This window comes from Salmo trutta, chromosome 14 (assembly GCF_901001165.1).
Source record: "Salmo trutta chromosome 14, fSalTru1.1, whole genome shotgun sequence".
Classification (NCBI taxonomy): Eukaryota; Metazoa; Chordata; class Actinopteri; order Salmoniformes; family Salmonidae; genus Salmo; species Salmo trutta.
In genome coordinates, this window is record NC_042970.1 from 75,805,467 (window position 1) to 75,813,624 (window position 8,158).

General features: G+C 47.5%; 1 long non-coding RNA gene and 1 pseudogene across 1 annotated transcript; both read left to right on the forward strand.

The window, feature by feature from the left end:
- LOC115147876 (voltage-dependent P/Q-type calcium channel subunit alpha-1A-like) overlaps nt 1-5,253 on the forward strand; it is a 184,189-nt pseudogene extending 178,936 nt beyond the window's left edge.
- Nucleotides 5,254-7,258: 2,005 nt separating this feature from the next.
- LOC115147419 (uncharacterized) lies at nt 7,259-8,158 on the forward strand. The gene is made up of 3 exons (XR_003866333.1): nt 7,259-7,476; nt 7,711-7,824; nt 7,944-8,158. It is a non-coding gene; the product is annotated as an uncharacterized LOC115147419 (long non-coding RNA).

Genomic DNA, 8,158 nt, shown 5'->3' on the forward strand with positions numbered 1-8,158 from the left:
CTCTCTCTTTATCTCTGTCTATCTATCTACCTATATCTATCCCCCCTCCTCCTCTCTCTTTATCTCTGTCTATCTATCTACCTATATCTATCCCTCCTCCTCTCTCTTTATCTATCTAACTATATCTGTCCCCCCTCCTCCTCTCTCTTTATCTCTATCTATCTAACTATATCTGTCCCCCTCCTCCTCTCTCTTTATCTCTGTCTATCTATCTAACTATATCTGCTTCCCCCCTCCTCCTCTCTTTATCTCTGTCTATCTATCTACCTATATCTATCCCCTCCTCCTCTCTCTTTATCTCTGTCTATCTATCTACCTATATCTATCCCCCTCCTCTCTCTCTTTATCTCTGTCTATCTATCTACCTATATCTATCCCCCTCCCTCTTCTCCTCTTTTATCTCTGTCTATCTATCTAACTATATCTGTCCCCCCTCCTCCTCTCTCTTTATCTCTGTCTATCTATCTACCTATATCTATCCCCTCCTCCTCTCTCTTTATCTCTGTCTATCTATCTACCTATATCTATCCCCCCTCCTCTCTCTTTATCTCTGTCTATCTATCTAACTATATCTGTCCCCTACTCCTCTCTCTTTATCTCTGTCTATCTATCTACCTATATCTATCCCCTCCTCCTCTCTCTTTATCTCTGTCTATCTATCTAACTATATCTATCCCCCCTCCTCCCTCTCTTTATCTCTGTCTATCTATCTACCTATATATATCCCCTCCTCCTCTCTCTTTATCTCTGTCTATCTATCTACCTATATCTATCCCCCTCCTCCTCTCTCTTTATCTCTGTCTATCTATCTAACTATATCTGTCCCCCCTCCTCCTCTCTCTTTATCTCTGTCTATCTATCTACCTATATCTATGCCCCCTACTCCTCTCTCTTTATCTCTGTCTATCTATCTACCTATATCTATGCCCCCTACTCCTCTCTCTTTATCTATCTAACTATATCTATCCCCCTCCTCCTCTCTCTTTATCTATGTAACTATATCTATCCCCCTCCTCCTCTATCTTTATCTATCTAACTATATCTATCCCCCTCCTCCTCTCTCTTTATCTCTGTCTATCTATCTACCTATATCTATCCCCCTCCTCCTCTATCTTTATCTATCTAACTATATCTATTCCCCTCCTCCTCTATCTTTATCTATCTAACTATATCTATCCCCCTCCTCCTCTATCTTTATCTATCTAACTATATCTATCCCCCTCCTCCGCTCTCTTTATCTCTGTCTATCTATCTACCTATGTCTATCCCCCTCCTCCTCTCTCTTTATCTTTGTCTATCTATCTACCTATATCTATCCCCCCCTCCTCCTCCTCTCTTTATCTCTGCCTATCTATCTACCTATATCTATCCCCCTCCTCCTCTCTCTTTATCTCTGTCTATCTATCTACCTATATCTATCCCCCTACTCCTCTCTCCTTATCTCTGTCTATCTATCTACCTATATCTATCCCCCTCCCTCCTCTCTTTATCTATCTAACTATATCTATCCCCATCCTCCTCTCTCTTTATCTCTGTCTATCTATCTACCTATATCTATCCCCCTACTCCTCTCTCTTTATCTCTGTCTATCTATCTACCTATATCTATCCCCTCCTCCTCTCTCTTTATCTATCTAACTATATCTATCCCCCTCCTCCTCTCTCTTTATCTCTGTCTATCTATCTACCTATATCTATCCCCCTCCTCCTCTCTCTTTATCTATCTAACTATATCTATCCCCCTCCTCCTCTCTCTTTATCTCTGTCTATCTATCTACCTATATCTATCCCCCTCCTCCTCTCTCTTTATCTATCTACCTATATCTATCCCCCTCCTCCTCTATCTTTATCTATCTAACTATATCTATCCCCCATCCTCCTCTCTCTTTATCTCTGTCTATCTATCTACCTATATCTATCCCCCTCCTCTTCTCTCTTTATCTCTGTCTATCTATCTACCTATATCTATCCCCCTCCTCCTCTCTCTTTATCTCTGTCTATCTATCTACCTATATCTATCCCCTACTCCTCTCTCTTTATCTCTGTCTATCTATCTACCTATATCTATCCCCTCCTCCTCTCTCTTTATCTCTGTCTATCTATCTACCTATATCTATCCCCTCCTCCTCTCTCTTTATCTCTGTCTATCTATCTACCTATATCTATCCCCTCCTCCTCTCTCTTTATCTCTGTCTATCTATCTACCTATATCTATCCCCTCCTCCTCTCTCTTTATCTCTGTCTATCTATCTACCTATATCTATCCCCTCCTCCTCTCTCTTTATCTCTATCTATCTACCTATATCTATCCCCTCCTCCTCTCTCTTTATCTCTGTCTATCTATCTACCTATATCTATCCCCTCCTCCTCTCTCTTTATCTCTGTCTATCTATCTACCTATATCTATCCCCTACTCCTCTCTCTTTATCTCTCTGTCCGTCTCGCTCTGTGTCTGTTTGTCTCTATTTCCTCTCTATCTAATCTCTCTTTCTCTCTGGTCGGTGTGGTTGTGGTCTTGGTTCCTTTGTGGTTGGCTGTGGTTGGTTAATTTTGTGGTGCTTTTTGATTTGCCTTGTCGCCATATTTGCTGTAGGGCAGTAGCTCGGTGAGTGGCAGCCCCGTCCCCTCCACGTCCGGTACCTCCACCCCCCGCCGCGGGCGCCGCCAGCTGCCCCAGACCCCCGCCGTGCCACGCCCCCACGTCACCTACTCTCCAGCCATACGACACCCCAAGCCCACCTACGGAGCAGGTCCCCCTGGACGACTCCGCTCCCCCTCCCCCCGACACTTCTCCCCCCCGGAGCACGACGGAGGGGGGTATCACCGCCCGCCATCACGTCACGTTTCCCCCGCTTGAGCACGGAGGGTCGAGGCACGGGTCTCCGAGATTGGCCCGACACCAGTCGGGGTCTCGTTCACCTCCGCCCCACCATGGATCACCCCGGTCCCCCCGCCACGGGCGTTGGAGCGGTCCCCCTCCCGGGGATAGTCTGGAGAGCGAGGGCGGCCCATTCTATGAGCGTGACTGCGAGTACGAGCGCCAGCATGAGCCGCCCGCCTACGAGCAGAGCCTCAGCAACCCACATCCCCACGGCAACCCCCACCCGCACGGCAACCCCCACCCGCACGGCAACCCGCACCCACGCTCCCCCAGGACTGCCCGGCACGGGGGTGGCGTGGGCCCACCACCTCCACTTGCTCCCCCTCACCCCCGACGAGTCCCAAACGGTTACCGCTCGTCTTCGCCCTCCCCGCACCGGCGAGGGCCCCCACATCAACACCCCCATCCAGGGGACCACCCACCGGTCCCCCCCTCATCACCGGGTCCCCCATGGAGGCCCCAGAGGCCCCCGGAAGGGCCTGCACGAACCCTACAGCGAGACGGACGAGGACGACTGGTGCTAGCACAGCGAAGGAACAGAAGAACGAGGGAGGAGAGGAAGAGAGGAAAAGGAGGGAGGAGAGGAGTCTCTCCGTCTCCCCGTCATCTGTATCTTCGTTTATGCAGACTTGAATGAAGGGTAAAGGGATGCAGAAGGGGGTGAGGAAAGGAAAGGAAAGGAGGAGAGGAGAATTTGGGAGAAGTCTCTCCATCTCTCTACCTCTACACCTGAGACTCAGGCTTGGATGGAATGATGAGGGATGGTTAGAGGAGAGGAGACACAGTGTGTGGGTGTGTGAGACTAAACTCAGTGCAGACATTACAAAGAGAGACCGCTGTAAGGCAGAACTACGCACCTCACCTCTTCTCCTCTGTCTCAACTACCATACCCAGAGTTCTCAGCGTGCCCAGGGGGAGTGGACCGAGGGATGGTGGAGAGGTGCTGACGGAGGTGTGGAGAGGTGCTGACGGAGGTGTGGAGAGGGAAGAAAGAACAAAAGAATGAAAGGAAGGGAGGAGCATGTATACTAAGTTACAAGTGGCCAATGAATGGTAAATAAAGCCCCTCTCCCAGACTGTTTAGGAGATAGGTGGGTTAGTTAAGTTAAGCTAAACCTGGGTGCTCTTGCTGTTCTGTCATTCTATTCTACTAGCCTGATAAGTGTTAGGAGCTAACAGCTAAACGCTAGCTAGCTAACACTGCTCTTGGTCTAACCTAGACGGACATGTTTAAAAAAGAAAAACAACGAAACCCCATGCCAGGACCCCCTATCCTTATACACGCCAAGCTATGCCTCCAGAAAAATCTAACTTGAAGACTAAAGAACAGAAAACAAACTTTTAAAAAAAAGAGGAGAAAAAAAGGGAGAACAACCACTTTAACTTAAACTTTCCTTAAAGGGACCGAACTAGAACCAGGAAGCTCCGCCTCTACTGCAAAAACCAGCCAATGACAGAGCTGGCTGATATTTGATGAGTTTTATCATCTCCTGTTTACTGTTACAGACTCACGAAATGCTGACGACGGACCTGGTGTGACCTCACTTCCTGTGGGTGGGGCCTAGTGTGACATCACGTCCTGTTCCGGTGGGTGGGGCCACAGGGGAGGGGCTGGGGGCAGAGTTATGGACCCTTAGGGGGCGTAGTTTGTTTGCCCCCACTATCTTCTCTCCCCCCTTCCTCTCTCCTCCATCCTGCCGAAAAAGAAAGGACAGGAAAGGAAAGTGATGGGAGGAGGAAAGAAAGAAGGGAAGGGAGGGAAAAGACGATTTCTTCAGTATTTCTTCTATCGATTACTTCTTCTTCTTCTAGTTCTTCTTCTTGGACATTGGCGCTTGGTTCTTCTGTTGCATTCGCTCAAGCCTCTGTTGATCCGTTATGATGCATGAAGGAATTTAACAACAACAAAAATACCTAGAGAGAAAATCTACTGTTGGGGATATGGGGGCATATTGGGTTTATAGAACATTTACATTTTAGGTTTTGATTGAAGAAGTTCTCTTTTTCTGACTCTCTCTCTCTCTCTCTCTCTCTGACTCTGTCTATCATCATGCGTTTGTTTATTGAGTAAATATTTGTTCTATATCACCCTAAGGATCCGATGGACAACCTTTTTTAAGTTTGATTTCCACCCAATAGGGTTTTAAAGCTACCATTTTCTTATCTTGAAAGTACTCCCATGTTCCTGAGATAATCCTAAATTTTACTAAAATACTCCTGTTGTACTAAGATATTCCTGAGTTGTTTTGAGGAATAAGTAAGAATTGAGAGAGCTATGAGGAGAGAGAAAACTTCAACCTCTTTAAATAATTGATTTGTATTGTTAATAATGATGATAGTCCTATAAATACTGATATCAATGTCAACGCTAAACGATGAATGATGATAGTTGTTTGCCGTAGATCTGTTGTCATGTTTTTTGGAGTTTCAATCTGCTGTGTCATCTAGTTTTCATCGTTTATTTTCCTTGGGTTCTGTTCAAACTGCTCCCAAACTGCTCCCAAACTGTTCCCAAACTGCTCCCAAACTGTTCCCAAACTGTTCCCAAACTGTTCCCAAACTGTTCCCAAACTGCTCCCAAACCGCTCCCAAACTGTTCCAAACTGTTCCCAAACTGCTCCCAAACTGTTCCCAAACTGTTCCCAAACTACTCCCAAACTGTTCCCAAACTGTTCCCAAACTGCTCCCAAACTGTTCCAAAACGCCTTTAACCGGGTCCGATACATGCAACACGCATAAACTTTTCAGGGAGGGGTTAGATGTCGGATTGTGATTGTGAGCAACACAGATAGAACTGTGTAGCGTTGTGTAACGCAGCTCTTTACCTCTGATAGGTCCCCCCTCAGTGGTAGACAGAGAACCGGGGCCACGTTCAGTAGCCAAATGTTGTCAAACGTTGCAGATAGAAATGTCATTAACAGAGCCGACATGGTTCTTCATTCTACGTGTAAGAGATGCATGTTTGTTCTAAATAGCATTTTTCTATCCGAGCGTTCCAAAAACATTGTGTCCTACTGAGTGCGCCCCAGTCATAGCCAAATGAACCGGCCAACCAACCAACCGTCAGACCTCCACACAGTATCTGATTTACAGCTGGCTGTGAACCATAGAGTTAGAAAGAGGACTTATACCGGGTTATATCCACCTGTAGCCCTCTTTCTACCTCTATGTTGTCAACGAGCTCCACCTCACATCCCCAAGAGCTCTCCACTAGCTGTCTAGTCTCTCTGTCTTTCTGATTCTCCATCACATGTTTAGCATTGAGCTGCTTGCTTTACCAAGCCAGAGGAGAACATTCTAGAAACATTTTAGAATCTCTAAGACGTTCTAGAAACTCTAGTCTAGACTCTAGAAACTCTAGTACATTCTAGAGCATTCTTTAGAGAGGTTAGCTAACATGATTGTATCCAGATGTTTTGGATTAAAACATATTTATTTTGCTATGATTACAGTTATGTAGATTGTAACAGATATTCCCTATCATAACTCGTAAAATGATAGATACAATATAGATATATAGAGATATAAAAGTTTATATATTATAGAGAGAAAAACATACTTTTATTTACTTCAAACACTCTAGCTACGTAGCTAGAGCTCAGAAACTCTCCATTGAAATCAGCTACACAGATTCAAATTGCACTTTGTCACTGTAGCTCCACACAATATCCCACTACAAACTCTATGCAGATCTATCCAACATTCATTTCTCCTTTACCATTATAGTGCAGAGTAGTTGTGCCATTATAAATAAATGACAATACGTAAGTGAGCACATAGAAATAGAATGTGTAGAACAAGCCTCCCAATTCAAGTCAATGATGGCATATCTACAGATTATATTTCTATGGGTCAGATATAGTGTCAGATAGTGTATATACAACATTTTAATATAGATGGATAGAAGTATATAGATAGAGGGTAAGCCCACATCGTTTTGCTTTTGCACAATCACTCACAATATCCTTATCCTTCATAGCACATCTTTCCTTTATTTTTTACCCTCCTGCAGTGTTTTGTCCTCTCCTGCTCCCTCTATCGTTCTCCCAAGCTGTCCAATCCCATATACCACCCCTGCCCTCCGTATAGGTAGGTCCAGAGAGAGAGAGGGGGGGCCTACATATACCACCCCTGCCCTCCGTATAGGTAGGTCCAGAGAGAGAGGGGGGGGCCTACATATACCACCCCTGCCCTCCGTATAGGTAGGTCCAGAGAGAGAGAGGGGGGCCTACATATACCACCCCTGCCCTCCGTATAGGTAGGTCCAGAGAGAGAGGGGGGGCCTACATATACCACCCCTGCCCTCCGTATAGGTAGGTCCAGAGAGAGAGAGGGGGGGCCTACATATACCACCCCTGCCCTCCGTATAGGTAGGTCCAGAGAGAGAGAGAGAGGGGGGCCTACATATACCACCCCTGCCCTCCGTATAGGTAGGTCCAGAGAGAGAGGGGGGGCCTACATATACCACCCCTGCCCTCCGTATAGGTAGGTCCGAGAGAGAGAGGGGGGCCTACATATACCACCCCTGCCCTCCGTATAGGTAGGTCCAGAGAGAGAGAGGGGGGCCTACATATACCACCCCTGCCCTCCGTATAGGTAGGTTCAGAGAGAGAGAGAGAGAGGGGACGCTACATATACCACCCCTGCCCTCCGTACAGGTAGGTCCAGAGAGAGAGGGGGGGGGGGCCTACATATACCACCCCTGCCCTCCGTATAGGTAGGTCCAGAGAGAGAGAGGGGGGCCTACATATACCAACCCCTGCCCTCCGTATAGGTAGGGTCCAGAGAAAGAGGGGGGGCCTACATATACCACCCCTGCCCTCCGTATAGGTAGGTCCAGAGAGAGAGGGGGGGGCCTACATATACCACCCCTCGCCCTTCCGTATAGGTAGGTCCAGAGAGAGAGGGGGGGGCCTACATATACCACCCCTGCCCTCCGTATAGGTAGGGTCCAGAGAGAGAGAGGGGGGGGGGCTACATATACCACCCCTGCCCTCCGTATAGGTAGGTCCAGAGAGAGAGGGGGGGGGGCCCTACATATACCACCCCTGCCCTCCGTATAGGTAGGTCCAGAGAGAGAGGGGGGGCCTACATATACCACCCCTGCCCTCCGTATAGGTAGGTCCAGAGAGAGAGGGGGGGCCTACATATACCACCCCTGCCCTCCGTATAGGTAGGTCCAGAGAGAGAGAGAGGGGGGCCTACATATACCACCCCTGCCCTCCGTATAGGTAGTTCCAGAGAGAGAGAGGGGGGCCTACATATACCCACCCCTGCC